Below are 21,190 nucleotides of genomic sequence, written 5' to 3'. Positions count from 1 at the left end.
ACGTGTCTAATATGTTATAGGTGGCATAGACACACCTTACCAGCTGTGTGGATGCCTTTTGTCTTATTCCACGAATCGGCTTGATTGGCATAAATCTTGGTGATTGGCGTGAATCAGTATCCTTGCAGTATTGTGATATTCCGTTAATTGTGGTGTCTCTTTGCAAACACTTCCCCAACTGCTGTGGTCCACATGTGTTAACATGATATGGTTGGTGAGCTTTCGGTTGTCATGCGTACAGCAAATTATGATTTTGATCGGTTGTCCCATCTTGGATTAGCATTTTCTTGTGTCTTGTTTGTATTCCTTGTGGGCATAATGTTTTGTATTGCATACCTCGCAATCAGATTTCTCATCTGTCTGCTCCGTTACCACTTAGTTGCCTTATTCTGCAAGAATACACTTGAAGAATGATTTATTGTTGGGAATGAAATCGAAGACAATGCACCAATCTATACACACAACTTCAAGTTTCATTTCCATAAGACACATAAAAGGGTACGGGCCAAAATCTGATTTCTCAGTTTTAAATTGCCAGGGACACAATAGCAATTTCAGGGTTATTCAAGTTGAGACGGTGCAAGAGATTTCTCTGGGTTGTCGACCTTTATCTCAGCAAACATCAGAATCCCTATACAAAAAAGCAGAAAATGAGCTATTGATTTTCCGTTTTTCTTCCCCCCCCCCCCACACTTTCTTATTCCCCTCTGGTATTGTCATTCCATAGTCTCAATGAAGGTCAGCTCTGGTTTCCCTGTCACTGGCTTCTCACAGAGATATACACAGTAGAAATATAGCAATCCGTGTTTTGGAGAAGAAAAGGTCTTGCAAGGTGGGATAGTGTTGCTCTTGTCTTTAGGGATTAATTGGTTCAATAATCGGTTCAATAAAAGTGTTTTGGAGCGAGGACATTTTTCGATGTGTGCGAGACATGCATGCAGTGCACCGGGTCTATGAATGCATGCATGTACGCACGCACGCACGCACGCACGCACGCACGCACGCACGCACGCGCACACACACACTCACACACAGACACACACACACACACACACACACACACACACAGAGGAGAGCATTGACATACCACTCACTCTAAGATTTTAGGTTTGTGTTATGCCATAGGACAATTCAAACACCCCCCCCCTGCCGACACACTATAATGACACAATATAATGTGTGTCTGAACTTCTGCATCCAAATAATCTTTATACTATCAGTTTCATACCTTCAAATCATCCCCTGAGACAGCACATATTAGAGGCAGGACAAACACTTGTCTCTTCTTTCTGGCTATGTGAAGAAGCTAATGTTCTCCAGTGCTTCTCAACCATTCATATCAAGGACTAATTTTGTCCACATTAGAGCCAGAGACTGATGACATCATCACTGATGGCATCATCACTGATGGCATCAATGTGTGTGGCTCTCTTGTGTGTGTGTGTGTGTGTGCATGTGTGTGCCTGTCCATCTCTTGTGTGTGTGATGTACAGTGTGTGTGTGTGTGTGTGTGTGTGTGTGTGCGCGCGTGCGTGCGCACGTGTATGTGTCGTGTGTGTGTGTGTGTGTATGTGTGCATCACTGATGATGTCACAATGACTCTGACATCACTGATGATGTCATCAGTCATGCTGAAGTTTCATCAGTTTACTGGGGACTCCCCGGGACCCCATCAAGGACCCCCGGTGGTCCCCAGACCACCACGTTGAGAACCACAGTACACTGCTCTGATACTGACCGAACTGTCCTGGGGAATCAGGATAACAGCAGAAAATGTAAACTTAGATTTAAACTTGAAGCTTTTTAACCATGATGATAGGCTGAGGCTCTGTGTTTAAGTCATCCATAAACCATTGTCTCTCTATGTGGAGCTACTCCCCAGCAGACATACGGTAAGATCAAAATGTTTCTCTGTGTTTTGTTTTGTAATCCTCTCAGCTACCCACCAATCTCAATTAAGTTGAGAGGAAAAAACAAAACATGATGTATAGGCGCTTTACAGTGTGGTACCCACGGCGACGCCCCCCAACTCCCCCCCAATCAACAACATCTTGTTTCATTTGACCCAAAGATTGTTTCCTTGTCATTTGATAGGTGGTGGCAAAGAGTCCTGTCAAGACGCGAGGTGCATCAGCGAGATCAAACGGCTCCTTAAATCGGCAGCGACATGATTGTGTTTGACTTGGCGCGCCTCTCTCATCTCAATTCATCTCCTCCCCAAGGTGAGCCCGCCATCATGCCAACTTCAACTCTGCAGAGCGCAGTGCACAAGGCTTTTTTGCATATTCTCCACACTTGTTTATGGTTTACTGAGCAGGTCACTTCCCCTGCTTGCTGGAGCAGCTGCTTCAGTGATGCCCCCCCTTTCCAAACAGGGGTTGGAGGACTACTCGTGTGCTGCTCCCTGTCAAGTTCTCCCTTGCTTATGAGGCCTGCTGGTGACCTCATCCACAGCCTTTACTGGGCCCATATGAATAATTTATCCTTTGAATTTAGCCCAACCCTGACATTTTCTGTTTGATGCCCACGGGCTTTGGCTTTAACAATATAGATAGTGCGCCTTCCCTCAGTGCATCATCAGATACAATCTGCAAGCGCGCACTGCACTCGATATCAAAACCAGGGATATCAGGGATGCTGTATGTTTCACACACCGGATTTCGCTATTCTATTAACTCTTGCTGCAGTATCTCTACCTATAGAATTGGATTTTGTATAGGTTTCAGACATCTGAGTTGAAAATATTGTGTTCTGTCAATATTAAGATAAGATAACTTCAGATAAGATGGAAATTTAATAATCCCCATGAGGAAATTGGGGCGCTGGCAAATAGCAGAAGGATAGATCAAAGAAGAGCAGATTACGAATATGGCAAAGCAGGGCCATATAAACATACTGTACACAACACAACTAACAATTTCAGCACTGGAACCCTGTGAAGTAGAAATGTATGAATTAAGGTATGACAAGATATGGCTGACATCATTAAGAGGGTGTGCAAAATAGCAGCAGTAGCACCGAGACACAGAAATAACAAATGAGACATATGTACAGTACGATGTAAAATGTATACATGCATTTATTTATCTATAATATTGCATACATGCAAACATACTGTATCTACAGAGGGCCATACATACTGTATGTATAGAAATTCACAGGTATGTAGATATTATGAAAACATATACCCCTTTCCAAATATATTCAAATGACAGCTTTAGGTAACATGTACTGAACGTGCAGATTTGATACTGTTATGTGCATTACTGTCTGTCGACCTTATGAAACAAATTAACTCCAGATGGAGGAACCATATGTAAACAAACATGGCAAATGTGCATTGTCTGTAGATGTCATATACATTAGTCCAGAGCACAGGAATGTAGGAATGGAAAAGTAGTCCAACATAGTTGTTGCAGGTGCGTCTGCACACAGCTGGCTGTGGCTGAAGCCAATGCGATAGAGAGAATTGTACAGTCTGATGGCGCTGGGCACAGAAGAGCACTGCGGGTGCGCCGGGTTGCACGTTGCGGTGCCGAGGCCAAGGCTGAAGGTGCTCTGTAGCTGAGGTGTTGCCTCCAGGGTGTCCAGGCTAAGAACCTAGAGCATGAGGAGCAGCCTGTTTAGACCTGACCCTGGATCTGCTCTGCCCTCAGTCAGTGTTGCCGGATCAGTCCAGCTTGCTGCTGTGAACCCCCAGGTATACCTGTAGGTCTGCACTATCTCCACCTCTTCACCAAGGATGGTAGCAGGTGTCAGCGGCTTCTTGCTCTGTTGGGAAATCCACTAGCAGCTCCTTCATCTCGCTGACGTTTCGTTGCGTCACCAGACGCAAAGATTCATCAGAGAACTTCAGGAGGTGGCATGATCCACAGTTAATGCCAAAAGTCTAGAAAAGCAACACAAAAGTGAACAGTGCATGAGTGATTCATTCTTCGTTCCCGTCTGACCTGAAGCCTTCACAACAGTCTTTGCAGTGGGTGGAGGAAGTTGGGCAGGGTGTACTTGCCTTGACAGACAACTCCTTCAGCCAATCAGCGTTGGATCCAGTCAAACCCAAATCCACTCGGGAGAATGGCAAAAACATATTTTGCACCTAGAAACTCCGCTGTTGCATACTCCTGTACTTGTTTAATTCTTGTTATTGAGTCTATTTCTGCAATAACTGCACTTTATGGCTGTTTAAACTAGACGAACATTGACATTACTACTCGCGGCGGACAGGAAAGGAGGCGGCCATTACTGTTTTGCTAGCGACGTTGTGATTGGCCGGTTACAATGTCAACTACGAGGCGGGTCATTGATTGGCTCGTCCGCTTTGCAGTTTCTGCAGAAAGCCCTCCCAGAGTTGAGGCCAGACGGTCTGGTAGAACCAAATGAAATGTGAGTTCACGTGACCGGCTGCTTTACCAGGCAGGCTAGGGATGGATGACATGGACAAAAAAAAATGTTTTGTATTTTTAGTCTGAATGGTGATACACAATATATATATCTTGGTATTTTCTATGAAGTGGGCTAAATGTTCAATTGTAAGTCAAAGCCACAAATAAGAAGTACTTTTATTAAAACTAGACTGTAATCAAAAATGCATATAAATAATACAAATGCAAAACAGGGTTTCCTTCTCTGACTATTGGTGCTTTCGCAAAATATGTAATGAGAGTTTTGATAAATAATCATCAGAAATGTGGATGTAATGACTAAATGGGTAAAGGCAAATAATAGAACCGTTGGACAGGCTGGTAAGTTCAGAAAATGACATCACTTTACTGTAATGCAGCCTTTAAAACCAGGAAAAGACAACACTTATACCATATCATGGTATTATATCCACAATCTAAGACGATATCTAGTCTCATATCACAATATGGATATAATATTGATATAATATTGCCCAGCCCTAATTTAAAAGCAGACAATTAGAGTGTAAAGGGCAGTCCTGAAGCTACTCTATGTGCATGCATGGTTTATCCCAGCCTCTCAATGCACTTGACTCATACGACCCTCCATTAAGATAAATGTCCAACTAAACAAGGTTCTATTGCAGTGCAGATGTAACAGTGAAGACGTTTGTGAAGCCACTGCCTCAGGCACGTCTCTGCTGTTGATGTTTTGTTTTTCAAGTTTCTGATTGTAGTTTGATTATCATGTGAAATAATATCAGTGGGATGGCAGCAAGCAGCCAAGCAGATTTTATTTGTAAGCATCACTAATCACAGATTAGCCACTATGTTGCAATATTGTGCTTTCTAATCGATTACAAAAGGCCTTACAACTTTAGTTTCACATATTTGCACACCATTTGTCTACTGCAGTACGTCGGCATTTCACTTACTATTTGTTTGGAGAGAAAAACAATTTAATAGAACAAGAATGAGGAGAAATTATACAAATATCTCTCCACCAAAATAATAAGAAACCCGTTGAGATATACACAATATCTTGCTGAAACCTTGAAGGAATGAATGAACCAGAACAGTGTGTGAGGTCTATCGCTTAACAATTCACAGTACATTCTATTATTCACTCTGGCTCAGACAAAGAAAGCTTGATTGCCTGAATGCTTTTAAACTGTCAAACATGGAACTGGGCTGATACAATGTGGCCGTTCTATTGGGTTCAAAACCGCCTCACCTGCATCAATATCAGGTAGGCTCCGAACAGACTCGCATGAATTCTCTCCTCGGCTGTTGTCTTCTTTTTCCTTGATAAAACTCCGCTTTAGTTTACTTTGTGAAAAGACTTTGACGGACGTTTTTAAAATGTTGGACATTGGCATTTTCTCAGATCTGACTGCCCCCCCAAGGACATTTCCTCCTGCTGCCAGGACCTGTCAGGCAGGAGCATCTCAGAGTAAAGGGGTGAAAGGACACCAATTAGAAAGCCATCCTCGGCCAAGAGAGCCAGCGGCACAGCTTGCCACAGGAAGTGGGATGTCTGACTTCCTGCGTGGGGTCACAGCTGTTTGCGGGGAGGTGAGCGCTACCAGCCGATGCGCAGGATCGTTTAGCGTCTGACGAGGCGGCCTCATTTGAATAGCAAAGAACCATCTCAATGTCACCAATAAATTTACATGATTTCTTCTTGCTACAGCTGGGAGCACACGGAGCGGACGGAGTGGGGACTTTGCTGGAATTAGGGGAGCGTGACCATGTCAAAAAGAGCAGGAGCGGCTCGCTTTCAACTTGGCCAGTTCTGAGGTAAAGTTTCTCTACATGTATCGGGGCCACACACAGTTCGCTAGGCTAGTTTTTCTATATGTGCCCAACTCCTGAATCACCGATGTGTATATGATTCAGGCACAAGAAGAAAATTCAGTAATTCACTCTCTCTCTCTCTCTCTCTCTCTCTCTCTCTCTCTCTCTCTCTCTCTCTCTCTCTCTCTCTCTCTCTCTCTCTCTCTCTCTACAGTATATATATATATACATATATATATATATATATATTTCAATCATGAGAGACCAGAGGGTAGAGTTAACAAGCAAGCTTTATTCAAGTATGGCATATGTATATGTATATGTATATTTATAAAACGGCTCTCTCAAATCAAGCAATCTGATTGGTTCACAGCCATGGTATAAATACCGTATACCACTCTCATAACCCATGGCCATGGGTTATGAGATGCAACTCTCTTACTAAAAGGCTTTGGTTACCTCAAATGACAATGTAGAAAAAAATGTAGAAAAAAAAATAATTGCGGAGACAGCTGTCAGATCCTTGTGAATCGATCTTCGCTTATAACTTTACTAATACTTCGCAGAAAATTTTGTTTTGTACAAGAATAGACGCGGGCTAATGTCTTCTTTGCAAAAAAAAGGCTGTTAACCCCGCATTTCTAAATAAGACGTAACGTTAGTTGGTGTCAGGCTTTGCAGAAAGCTCTCAGCTTCTCAGCAAGCGCCAGGATTGGCCAATGTCAACTTCAGTCTCCAGAACGATCCAATCAAATCACCCGCACGTCTATCTTCTTGCTAGAGGTCCCGCCTTACAGTAGTGTTTCAACTGACTCTATCAGAATGCCATGCCAGTCGGACTTATAGTATTATTATTATTATTATATTATCATACTTGGAAACCGTTTTATAAAAGCAATATAGCACTCGAGCTGCGTGTGTTGTGGCATATATCCCGCTGCTCAGCAGTTATGCCACTCGGCCTGCGGCCTCGTGGGATAACAGCTCATCAGCGGGATATATTTGCCACAACACACTGGCTCTCATGCTATATTACTTAAGTATATGTATATATATATATATATATATATATATATATATATATATATATATATATATATATATGTATATGGTAACACTATAATAACTGCACGCTATGAAACATTATTTAAGTATTAGCAAATACTTAAGTCATCGTTTATAAAGCATTGTTCCTACATTACTACACATTAGTAAGTAATTCATAAACACAATTATAAATGTATTATTCTTGATTAATAAGCGAATCTATTTTAATGATTGCATTTTCATACTTTATAAATTATTGATTCACCACTTCGAAATATATCAATTACAAAGCAGTTATTTAGGAGTTGTTAACTCATTGAGTGCCATGGACGGACATGTTCGTCATTTCAAATAGTAACGTAGAGTGCCAAGGACGGACGTGTTCGTCAATTGCGTTTTTTGACGGTGGGGCGTCGATCAAAGCCTTCTGCCTCTCCTGTACAAATATTATAGCTATTGGAGGTCTATAACCTATTTTACAGAACCCTTAGGTGGCGACAGTGCTCTCCAGGTTAACAGAAAGGCAGAGAAAAACAGAGAATAAGTCGTTGGGGAAACGGAAATCGCATCGCATCCGTATGCATCGATATGCATGAAGCGTTTTAACGTTAGATGTGCCTGCAGCAGGCAGCAGCCAATCTGCTCCCACAATTGAGCTCCTCCATGTCCGCTGCGACAGGCTGTTGCCGACAGCCCATTCGCATGATCAGCCGTTATTATTCTCAACTGGAAGCATACAGTAGTAGCCGGTGACAAACACACGCGGAAAAAGCTGGATGTCGCCGACGCGCACCCTTCACAGTGCAGAGCAAACTCAGCAGAGAGCCACCTCCCATAAGGAGGAGTGTGCAGTTGAGGCGAGGCGGGGCGGGGCGGGGGGGGGGGGGGGGGGGGGGCACGCAGTACAGCACACAACACTGACCCAGACAGACCCAGGCAGCAGGACAGGGTTGGCAAACGCAAGCCAGAATATCCGATGCCCACCAGCAGCAAGTCAAGATCAGCAAGAAGCTGCAACCAGCAGCGCACGCAGGGGCCAGCGCTGCTGGTTGCAGCTAAAAATATTATTCTGCCAAACAAAATTCCCTGGCCTTCACTGTTTTATTGAAGGAAATTATTTTTGAGGTGTGACTACATCAGAAAATTAGCTTCAGAGTCAGTGATGTGTTTGAAATGTTTAATTTCACAAAAGGGCCATTATCTCAGCTTCTAGAAAAAAACTGCTCTTTTTTGTTAAATCAAGCTATCTTCTCCGGCTGATAACTAAAGAACGGAAAATGATATCAATAAACCTGTTTTTGCTGATGATAGAAAAGAGTCTCATCGTTCTTTTTGCGTGTTCATTGTTTACATAGTAATATCACACAATATTCTGTGGGCCTCGAGAAATCACTGAAAAAAGCTCTGAAACTCTGGCACTGGGAGCGTCCGTTCTCCAAAAGTGGCTGGCACTCAATGAGTTAATGGTTCATAAGATCATATAGAAAGTGTAAGTTAATGATTGACAAACTATGTAGATGTTCATCCATGCCTGCATTTTTGCCATATAATGCCTAGTGAGAGTGTTAATAGTTGTTTTATAAACACGTAATCCTACAATTCATGATTAATTCAGTGAGTTAAAAAGTATTTACTAGTTGTTAGTTAAGTATTTTGTGTGACCTGATCTAAAGTGAGGACTATCTATGCCTTACAAAGCATTTACAAATGAGATTGAAAGGCTGTGGCAATACTTGCCTGGGTCCAGACCTTCCAATCTGCCCACTCCGAGTTGAGTTTTGGCTGCTTCTTAGAAGATGGAAATAGAGTGTGACGAGTTGACAGTTCAGTCTGATATCAGGCTATGGAAATACCTGAAGTACCATTCCAGCAGTACCTCAAGACTCAAAATGATCTTCTCAACAGCAAAGGGAAACAGACACAACACACAGTGATAGAAAATATAACTATTTATAGAAAGATGCAAACAATGTACTAATTTAGAGACTTTTGTGAGTCTCAGGTACTGTTGGAATGGTACTTCAGGTATAGAGCTGAACGGTCACGTGCCATCTCTTGCCCCGGAAGTGAATTTCCCATTCATTTTCTCCATAAGACATTTAGAAAAAGCCTTATAATGAGTTTTAAGGCTGGGACCAAGCCAACCCATGACCAATAGAAAATTATTCCCCCCCCCCCCTCTCTTTCTTTTATTTTTAAGGATTTTTCGAAACGTCTATGGAGAAAATGAATGGTAAACTCATGTCTGGGGCAAGAGATGTCACGTGACTGTTCAGCACTATTGCCAGCCTTTCAATCTCATAAAAAATTTAATAATCAACAAACATTGTTACCAGTAACAATATTTGAAAATAAATAATTATTTTTTACTATTTTGCAAAAGTAAAGTCCTTAAGATAGCTAATCGCTCGATCAATTAATTCTCTGTTGAGTCTCTAAAATAATGAATATTTGATGTAGGAAAGAAACCCTTCAGAAATAGTCGTGCTCCAAACCTCTAAGCAGCTCCTCCACTGCAGTCACATGTTTGAGTATCTTTACCTGAAGTGGTGAACAACTGGAAGCATGGCAGGGATGGAAGCGTGTGATTGGCTCCTGCTATGAGCAGCTGTCTAGGATGCCCGTATTTGGGCTCAACCCAATTACATCCTCTGATCCCCAGTCACCGGGCTGCCGTGCAGTCAGAAGCATTAATCTCCCTGGCTGAGTGCTATACCATGTGTTAACAGCCAGGACCCCCTCACAGCCAAGCCCCCTAAAGCAGGGGAGAAAGTCGTGCCAATCATATTGACTCCTTTGACTCGGATGTCCCTCTTGGGCTCATCATGATTATGGACAAACCTCTGATGACTCTGTAAAGCCTGGAATATACAGTCCACACACCGACGCTCCATTCGGCGCTGACAGCCTGCTAGTATTTCTGGAGCCAGGAGTTCAAACCTGAGTCATTGTGTACGTTGTCAGACCTGTGATGCAGGTGCACTGCACTGGAGAGGGGGTTGGCGGCCATGGCGGGGTCGGTCAAAAAGCATTTCTGGAAGTGGGATGTTAACGACAAAAATATCCCGGAGCTTTGTCAGGGACCAATTCCAACAAATCAATTTGAAGAGGGACAGTAGTAAACGGCGGAGGTTCTTTGCAGCTGCCTATTACAGAGAGAGGAAAGGCACCTTCACTCCATGGATTGGCTCTCTGGACAAAGACAAAAGGAAAGAACAAAAACATTTCTCCTTCTTCGCTTTCTCCCCATTTTCAACTTGTTCCAAGGATGAGTTTATGACCTTCGCTTCTCTGTATGAACCACAACCGATAATAAAAAATATATATATATATGCCATTTGTCTCTTTGCTGCTGATTGGCTCGTGTCGTCGTGATGAATGCCGGTAACGAGGAGAGGAGAAAGCCAGGCTAACGTAACATTAGCAGCAGTAGCTTAATCAGAGTCTGAATAACAAGGGCCCACAGTTCCAGTTTAGTGAGCCCTTTTTGTTCATTGAGATGAAGGGAGGAGTCAGGCGGGCCTCCATTGTTGAGCTGGGAAAAGAAACTCATTTGCTGTTCACGATGAACGTCTTGCCGGCATAAATCATGTCTCCTAATCCCTTTACTAATGCCACCTAATGCAAATTGTCTCCATTTAAAGATCACACAATAGAGACGATGAGGCAAGTTTGCAAGCAGAACTCGTAGCGGTGTCCCTCCCCGCCGAGGAGCGATGGGCTTTCACCTTTGATTGCGAGATTAAAGCCGACTCGGCTTTCATCCGTTTTCGCGTCAGCGGACATGTTTGTTCATCTTACATCTCTTTGGTACAGAGCGCATTCCTGCTCTCTCACTCCATCTCAAGTGAAACGTGACTCAAGATGGAGGGATGAATGATGATATTAGCAATTAGCATATCATTGGTATTGGCCGATACAGGCTTTAAAATGGAATATTGGCATCGATATGACCGGCCGATAAAATTATGCTTTAATTAAGTCCAAATGCTCGATGCTTGACCAAATGTCTGACTCAATTATTAGATCAATAAAATATTTATAATAAAATATGGCATGTTTTAAATAACCTAAGTTGAAGTCGTATTCTCATTTTGCCCAGTGAATGTGTACATTTCGAAAAGCATTGTATTTATATCTGCATCTGCCAGTGGGCCATCAGGATAAGAGTAGGCATCATAATGTGTTAATTCCACTACAGGAGAGACTTGATGTTCTCTGAAATTAGGTGGGGAAAAATGTGCGCATATATCGGTTATTGGTATCGGCAATCGGCCAAAAGAGTTGGAAAATATCGGCCTATCCGATATCGGCAAAAAATAAATCCAATATCGTGCATCATCCCTATCAAGATGTATTTGTATGGCATTAACGGTACGTGCTTATGCAGAATTGTGGATGTGACTTTCTTGAGCGGACAGGCCAACACTAACTTTAAACTTAGGTCTGACAGAGGGCCTTTCTGCAGCGCTCTCCTCGTCCCGTCTCCAAACACAATGTGAGTCATTTACCCAGGGGAGCCCGTTTGACATTTAGCTCCACGTCTGCATGTGCTCCATTTCTATTCCCCTGGCACCTGCGCCTTTAAAATACATGCAAAACTTCCTTCACAGCGCGAGCGTCTGAATTTCTAAAGGGAAAGGCACTTGAGGACACAGGGATATTGGAAGAGAATAATGACGTTCCCTCATGCGTTGTTCCCTCATTGGGACGAAGCTTCTGCTTTCGCCATGTTGTTACAATGCACACGCTGTTCAATTCCCAAATCCGTCACATTTCTTTTCAATGAAAAGCAACAATAATATAGGAAATGCATGTGAGGAATGGTATTATATGGAGTCTCTGCCGAGCGTAATCTTGATAGTATTAGACACTGCAGCTATGCCCTATAGGATTACATTTGATATCAGTCAGGCTGTATTTTCCATATAGGAACTTGCTGTCTGTAACACAGTGTGACCTTACCTTTCATAGCAAAATAAACACAGCTGGGCATACTGTGTGGATTTTATCGACAGCTCCTCTCTGTGTGATGTCCTCTCTGCTATAACGGCTCTGGGAAGAAAGTGCAAACAGATCCAGCTTGGGGTGTGTGTGTGTGTGTGTGTGTGTGTGTGTGTGTGTGTGTGTGTGTGTGTGTGTGTGTGTGTGTGTGTGTGTGCCCGTGCGTGTGTGCGTGTGTGTGTGTGCGTGTGTGTGGACGGGTGTGCGCACGCAAGTGCGCGCGTGCGTGAGCTGCGTTGCGTGTCTGTGTCTGTGCCTGCAATAACCCTATTTGTACGTGCATTGGTGTAGTGGTGAGGGGAGAAGTTGCCCCAAAAAATTTTAAGTGGCCCGTCCAGCAAAGGATAAACGCCCTGTGTTATTCACCTTATGCAGGAGAGACCGTCTGGCTTGAGAGACTAACAGGAAGTGTAAATACAATCGGGAAGTTCCGATTGTATTTCCACTTCCTGTGACTCATAAACCTAGTCTTACTCATAATGTGAGTCAAACTAGGTTTGACCAGGTGAGTCAGACTAGTTTGAGCAGGTAAAACAGCCGGCGTTTTGAACCGGAAGTCATGATACAATGGGTCAAGTGGGCGGGGCTGCATAAGGTGAATAGACAGTGAGATGTAAGGTTACTCTTGCATAATTTATTGACTTCACCCAGAAATGGGCCAGAGTAGTATGTGCCCATTGTCACTTAACTTCCACTACTTGACTTCAGGGATCATTATTACCTAACTTGAAGGGCTGTTTGTCAATTCAGATATCTGACGGAGCTCTTTATCACAATGATACCAGTTTGGAACTTATATGGCATCAACAACATATTTAGCAAGGAATACACTTAATTAATTAATTAAAGTATTAATTTGTACACATTGAGTCAGCTGAACTCTGCTGGTCTGTCTCCTCTGATCTGTGACTCCTGCTTCCATTTGGCAACAACAGATCAGTGCATGTACTGTATCCAGAAGTGACAGGATTGATGGTTGTCTATAGGAGACTTTTTAAATGACTAGACTGTATTCAGTTTCACTCAAAGATAATATGTGGGACTGGTGTTTTGGGTAACCAATAGGCCAAGGTCATTTTTCAGTTTTTAGAGATTATGAAAGTGCAGATTGTAAGCTTTCAAATGATGTGCATATGTTGAAATCTGAAAATAGTCTAAGATTATGCTTATTTGAATGTTCATACTCCTAAAAGCCACATTCAGAGGAAATCGCCCTGAAAGTTGGGGAACAAGCTTGATTTGCCCTGAACAAGCTTAGTTTGCAAATTATAAGTATTTACTGATCCTAAAACAGTTGTTTGCTATAATGAGTACGTTCTTCAACATCTAGACTTAGGTAATATGAAAAAAGTGGACCCCCTCAAAAGAAAAGAAAAAAAATGTGTTATCTTGATTTGTTTGATTTCACTGTTGCCTAGTGCAGGGCCAGCTCCAGGATGAAATGACTTAGGGGGCGGTTATAACTGGGGAGGGGGCTGATATTTTTATATCGTAAAACGGTTATATACCCGCTATGCCTATTTCTGGACTTTTTAACCATAATAAGCTCTGAAAAGCGCAATAACAACACAAGAAAGACTACTATTCAAAATCAAATAAAACATGTATTTCACAGCAGCAGATTAAGGCATTAATAGAGCTGAGCTTTGCATAACGTGAAATGCGGGACCTGTCTGGAGCATTGAGATAAATAAAAATGGAGGGAGGATCTCCATCTCCTGCCTGTATTGTCTATTGAAGCCAAAATCTTGTCAGATCAGAGAACCAGAGTCTGCGCAGTAGCTCCGTTGAGTTAGAACCTCTGAGAGCTCCCCGCCCCTCTGAACTTTCTTCTGTAGAGCTGCTGTTTCTAGAATGCGCACAGTGCGTTGTGTATTTATATACAGTCTAGCTCTGTAAATATTACACTTTAAGTTGTAATATTTTTTGTCTCGCCAAAAGTAACCAGGAAGAGTCCCACTATGAGATCAGTTTATCAAAATGACGCCTGTACGAAAATCTGATTTTGGTTGTCGGGGATTTCAGGCCTCCCGGTCTGCTGCTGACTGCTGCTGTGCTCTCAGCGCTCTCAGCGCGGGCCGGAAGTGGAGGCAGGCCGCCTCACTCAAGACAACAGCCTCACTGGGGCAGTGGGGGGATTGCTGTGTTGACTAAGCTAGCCTAATGTTTTCGTGGCATTTTGATTAACTTTATGATTTAATTCCTTTTGGAGCAAATGTTGGTGTTACAAATCTAACCTTGACGCTTTACGCAACGTTGTTTGCTGGTGTTGTGGGTACTGCAGCCTGTAACGTTCTCCGTTGTCGGAGAGTTGTATCAGCCAGACAAGTCAGACCTCCGAGCTGCTCTCAGCCCGCAAGAGGAGCCAGGGCTGCTTGGCTCAGCCTCTCACTGGGGGAAATTCTCGGATGAACAGCTCTGTGTTGATTAGCCTAATGTTTCCGCGGCATTTTGATTAACTTTATGATTACATTTCTTTTGGCGCAAATGTTAGTTTAGCAAATGTAACTGTGAGGCTACGTTGTTGTACCCGCCCGGTAGTGTGTGTAGGCAGGCCAACCTACGTTAGCCTAGACCTGAGCCAGGCTGCCTGGTCTATTGCCTGGTATATCGTTACTAAGAGAGGAGCTTGTGAAGAATGAACATCCCCACAGTCAAAGCATTTCCCCCAGATATGCATATAAAAACGTTTGTTGCTTTAATAGCCTACAAAAAATAAAACGTCTGTTTGTATGTCATGCTAACCCGTTAGCGATGAGCTAATGGTGCTTGTGTACTACTAGGCCGCATCTCATCTTATACCCGGGACGGGAGTTAACGTTATAAAACACATTTCCTGTCGGTTGGGCAACCTGGTCAGTTCTGAAAACATGTGTCTATTATTGTGTTATTCCAGCTATCGTTATCGGTTGTTAAGTTATAGTAATATGAAAAACAGCCGACTAGCGCAAGCAGCTAATGCTAGCCTGCATGTTAAAACCATTGTGTAGCCTACCTATAACGTAGCTGGAGTAACTCATAAAACACATATTTTCTGAACTTACTTCAGTCCCCAACCAACGTTAATTCCTCGCGCACAAAACATTTGTTTTCATTCCTCAAAACAATGTTCTTTTTATTGGGGTCCATTGATGTCTGGTAGCCAGCACAGCCAACATGAGCCACCGACCTCCAGGCAGCGTTAAATAACATGAAGCCGTGTGTGTTGTCTATTGACGATAGATCTATAATGTGCAGAGCCCGTCCAGCCAATGACGGCTTGAGACTGGCTGCCACAGCTGTCAATCATCCATTTTTATCCCTTTTTATATGTCAAATAACTACTTAAAAACAAACTGATCAGAAAAATGACCACTTGCACAGGCATTAGCATGATAATGACTATCTAAAATGATACAAACCACCTTTGGAAAAAAATTATCTGACGTATACTGTGATTATTTCGGTTGTGATTTTCCCATCCACTAACATGGGGAGGCGGGCCTTGTGACCTAATACTGGATTCAACCGCCAGAGCGGCGATCTAACATGCAGCGGCTTCACTAAACGGGACCAGGGCTGCAGCGGTCTGGAGCACTCTGAACATATATGTCTATGAAAAGTCATAGAATAAACAATTGCTGCAAAAATCAACAAAAACTAAACAAAATAATAGCCAGTCAGTGCCAGGTTCATTAAATTAAAGAAATAAAGTGATTAGATGCGTTGTCTCCATCTTTCTGCCCTTGTGACAACCAAAGCACAGCAAATAGCGCTTCCCTGCCAATTCTGAAACAACAGAGCTATGTTTATAGGGGTAGTAGCCTACATTAACTTAAACTGATCAAATTTGATGAAGACTGCAGAAACAGCAGCCGAAACATGTCAGGTACAAACATTGCCTAACTGGCCTTTATAGATGAACTATTCTATTAAAAAAAAAATTAAAGTGAGGGGGCAGAAAATTGAACTGAGGGTGCAAAGCCCCCTGGCGCCCCCTTGTGGTGCCGGGCCCGGCCTAGTGCCTACAGTACTTGTTACTCCTTTATACTGTATATACTCCATGCAGACTGAAAAATAAGTATGTATACTCTGTATATGCTGCACTACACCACTGTGTATGTCTGCATGTACCTGTATTTGTTAAGGTGTATATTCATCATGTGTGCCCTCGCATGGCTGCTACACAGGCATGCGGGGGCCATGCACATGTAATATAATGAAGATGGCGGTGTGTTAGTCTGTTTTCTGTTTGTCTGCCTCTCTGTGTGCTTTAGTTGGTCCTGGAGGATCACATTGTTTTCAGAGGGCCCCTCAGTGTGTTGGCAACATCTGCTTTGAGCGGGTGATCCATCTCCTCTTAGCTGCCATATAACAAGACATGAGGGATTTCATTCAATGAGTACCCAACACAGAGGGCTCCATCATAAAATCTACCGTCTCACAAGGGCATTGTAGAGGTTGTGCTTTACACATCTGTCAATTGAGTGTTAATTTCAAGCAGTGTCTTAACAATAATTAAAGATTAAAAGCAGGGATGTTTTTAATCACAAGTGAGCATTGCTATTATTCTGCCAGCATCCTAAATGGGCTAAAGTAATGTTAACAGCCGAGAGCGACTATACGCGCTGTTTGCTAGCAACAAAATATTCCCTGCTGCCTGCTTTCAATATCATTAGTATGGTCTACAGTTGCGGTACAGTTCGGCATGTTGACACAGGGGCGCAGTAGCACCAGAGTGCCAGCAATACACTCGCAACACTCGCGGCATGGCAAGGGTTAAAAGTAAGCTTTCATCTCCTTCTTTGAATAGAAGACTGTTTTTTAAATGTCCCTGACTTTTTTCCAAGCCGGTAGCCTGCAGCATATGGGTCTAACAAGCATGATGCTTTGAGGATTGACTTGAATTTTACAAGCTGATTACTATGCAGACACGAGTCAAGCTGAGTACAAACATGCACCCCTTATTTTAGACCAACAATCTATTGGATGTCCAGAGAAATAAGTTGTGTGTGTATTACAGTAGTCAGTTTGTGTGTCTGTGTATTTAATGGGCACCAGCTGAAACTTTGATGTAATTGATAAAAGACGCTGTTCCCCTAATTCTAATGGCACAATTCCGTATGATCCTTTATGCACAGGCTTGCAGAGGATCAAAGAAGCAGAGTTTTGCCCTGGGCAATAAAAGATGTATTAAAAATGAGTTTGAACGATATATTAACAGGGTAAAAATCATGCAATTTATTCAATTGATAAGTTAGGCATTGCCTGTAGTTCACAGGCTATTTTCGTCATTCACAAGCATAACTCTGATTGCTCCGATAACTACCAAACCAACTGTTCTTTACTATGGTGAGAGAAACGCAAAGATACACAATTTTGTTTTCTCTGTCTCTAATGAGCTGTTTTTTCAAAGTAAAAGTCACTGTGGGTGTGGGCTCATCACATCATTTGTCATGTGTTTGAAAGCTCAGTAAACATTCTCAACTGGGTGATGTTGGGTTTTTATTTATATAAATCAGCATAATCTGCATGTGATGGCTTTCAGCGCCCACGCAGCCATGCGGCCGCAGGGTAACATGTCAGACGGAGACCAGGCCGCATCTGTGATGACGAAACGCTCCCCTGTGTGTTAACAGTCTGCTCTCCAATTAACACATTTTCTTGGCCAAATGGGTGTCGCTTCAAAAGAAACAACAAATAATTCACGTGTCAAAGGAAGAAGCACCTACTGTATACAAGAATTGAACAAGAGTGACCCTGGTAATTTGTTGTTTCATAATGTGGGTGACGTGGGGCTTTGAGAGGGCAACAGTGATTAAGGGCTTTGCGGTGGAAATAAACTTGACCTAATATCTAATTTTCTTGCACGAGTTCTGTAAAGTGCAGCCTTCAGAATTGAGCAGTTTACTATGGCAGCCCAGTCTCCAGATTAAAATGTTGGCCTGTACGTTTTTAGAATCCAAAAAAATTGAACATAAATGGACATTTCTGAACAAAAATACGTAGTGTTTTTACCTTTCTAGATACGTGAATAATTAACGTTACACGTGGCGGCCTCCAGACTCTCTATGACGTAATGACAGTCTGAAGTTTAAAGGACGGCTTTACCGTGGGGAATATGAATATATATCAATCTCACGCCCCTAAGGTTTTAGAATCCGTTGAAATATTTTGAAATTGGAGCTTCACTGCCTGACCTATCAGGCATCTCTCACATTTTTAGGGAAGCCGGATGACGCGTTACGCGTCACCCGGCTTCCCTCCCCGCTTGCGGAACTCGAGCGCCTATGAACTACAAGTCTTGTGAGCCATGGTCCCGCCTCTAGAGGTCCTCCACGCCCCTTCAGAGCTCTCGACGAAAAGCAAAAGGCAGCCATCTTGTTCACCCGCATAGCATACTGTAGCTAGGTTAGCTTTCCATAGCTCCTTGCCAAGAGACCATATCTCTGGAACGGAAGCACCAAAAGACACGGGACTGGCGGCATTGGAAAGCTCGTCAAATTTTACATCTAGTAGTAGGTGAGTTGAAGTAACGAAATCAACGCTGAGCAATGTACCCATTTTTACACATTTTTACAGAAAATAGTTACAACATCAGATGCGCGTAACTCCTACGAAAATGCCTTAAAATGCATGAAATTTTTTTTATGAAGACATCTCCCGACATATATACTACCGTTTACATTTGGTGCAATTTGGAGGCAATTTTATTTTCGATTTATTTCTTCTTCTTTGTATCTTTTATTGTCGAAGCCTTCTTCTTCTTCTTCTTCTTCTTTGAGTTTTATGGCGGTTGGCAAACATATGTGCATTACCGCCACCTACTGGAGTTTGATATCAGCCAAATGCCTGAGGGGTGGGCATGAAAACGAAGGCCACGCGAGCCCAGTGCATTGTGGGAAATGTAGTATTTCGGGTCCCCGCACCCGCCCCTCCCCTCCACCACCCCCCCCCCCCCTCCACACAGAGTGGATGTGTGAGAGTGAGATTTAATATATATTCATATTCCCCACGGTAAAGCCGGCCTTTAAGTAGGTCAAAGCCCGCTGGTAGGGAGTTTGGGGTGGGATTGATGGACCCGTAGCATTTCCGACTTGTAACGTTCTCGTCACGAGAGAGCTGGTTCGAATCCTGACCCAAACCAGAACCCTAACCCTAACCCCAACCCAAATTTCTTTACTTGCCTAACCCCAACCAAGTTGTTTTACTTGCCGAAACCCAACCAAGATGTTTTACTTGCCTAAACTTAACTGGCGATTTCGAGCCGTGGCCCCCGCGACATGTTACCGGGCCGCACCGGGGCAAGGGAGGTGGTTACGTGGCCAGGGGAGGTAACCAGGAAGAGCCGGTGTCTGTCCTGGAGGAGCGAAATGTCTTTAACATTTTCGTGGAAGGGAATGTATACGGTAAAATATGAACATTTCCGTGGATTCTACAAATGTACAATGCCCACATTTTATCCTGGTGATTGGGTTGATTTCAAATTAAAGACGATAACAAATTAGAAAAACTAAATTACTTTCCAACTAGCGGTTTCTACTCAAACTAAACTGTCTTTAGGGGGGGGGGGGGGGACAAATCAAAATTCACACAAAGGAGCCGGCGTGTCGTTTTGACTGGAGGAGAGCGATTCGAGTCAGTGAGGAACAGAGCGAGAGCGGGTGAAATAGGGTGCTGCTCCCTCAGCGGTGATCTATAGTTTGTCAGCACCAATCAGCCTGCAATGAGAGAATGGTCCATTCATCTGCTCATGGCTTATTGAAGAGGGTGGGCTGCTTTTGAATGCCTTGAGCCCGCAGGTCCTTCCAGAGGCGCTATATCAGATCCAGCCTATTTATCTTCCTCTTGATCAGTGGAGAATGCACTTTTTGATTGATATGTCTATATGACTCTTCTCATCCTGAAGCATCCCCCTGCAAGGCACCGGCGTATTGGGGCTCCTGAGTGTGAGAAATAGTCGCAGTCAATATGTCTTGCTCCCATCTAGTAAATACCAACAGCAGGTCTCCGCAAAAACACATGTAAATGGCACCGCCTCAGTACCTCTCTCAGATTTTAGTACAATTAAGATCTACATATGGATGATCTTACACTGAGAAAAATAGTGTTCTTCTGGATACCCTGAAATGGAAACAAATGCATGTGATATAGATTTGCATTTAGACTGTATCTCAAGGACGATAGAGGATTCCAGTATAGGGACCATAACAGTAGCCTATGAACAGTAATTTAGTTTCAGATGCACATTCTGGTCATACTGTATGTGTGCTGTGTGTGTATTTACTGGAGGATGCTTCAGATTATATGAATCCTACCTGTACTCTCCAAAATCTAGAGGATATGAATCCTACCTGTACTCTCCAAAATCTAGATTATATGAATCCTACCTGTACTCTCCATAATCTAGATTATATGAATCCTACCGGTACTCTCCAAAATCTAGATTATATGAATCCTACCTGTACTCTCCAAAATCTAGATTATATGAATCCTACCTGTACTCCCCAAAATCTAGATTATATGAATCCTACCTGTACTCTCCAAAATCTAGATTATATGAATCCTACCTGTACTCCCCAAAATCTAGATTATATGAATCCTACCTGTACTCCCCAAAATCTAGATTATATGAATCCTACCTGTACTCCCCAAAATCTAGATTATATGAATCCTACCTGTACTCCCCAAAATCTAGATTATATGAATCCTACCTGTACTCCCCAAAATCTAGTTGCCAAATATCCCTCGTGCCTGAATGCAGCGCGTACTCACTTTACTTATCTCGCTGCACATCCAGTGAAGTAATAAAGCAATATCGTTCACCGTTGATAAAATAAAGGAGATCCAAATGCATCCCAAATTTTGCTGACTCGCAATTTGCAGTTAATACTCTGTTATACAATGGGTAGTTTCAGCCGGGCCATTTGATTGGCTGTGCTGATAATTCCCATAAAGGACAT

This window comes from Poromitra crassiceps (genome assembly GCF_964638095.1).
Source record: "Poromitra crassiceps genome assembly, chromosome: 15".
Lineage (NCBI taxonomy): Eukaryota > Metazoa > Chordata > Actinopteri > Beryciformes > Melamphaidae > Poromitra > Poromitra crassiceps.
This window is presented reverse-complemented; position numbering follows the sequence as displayed.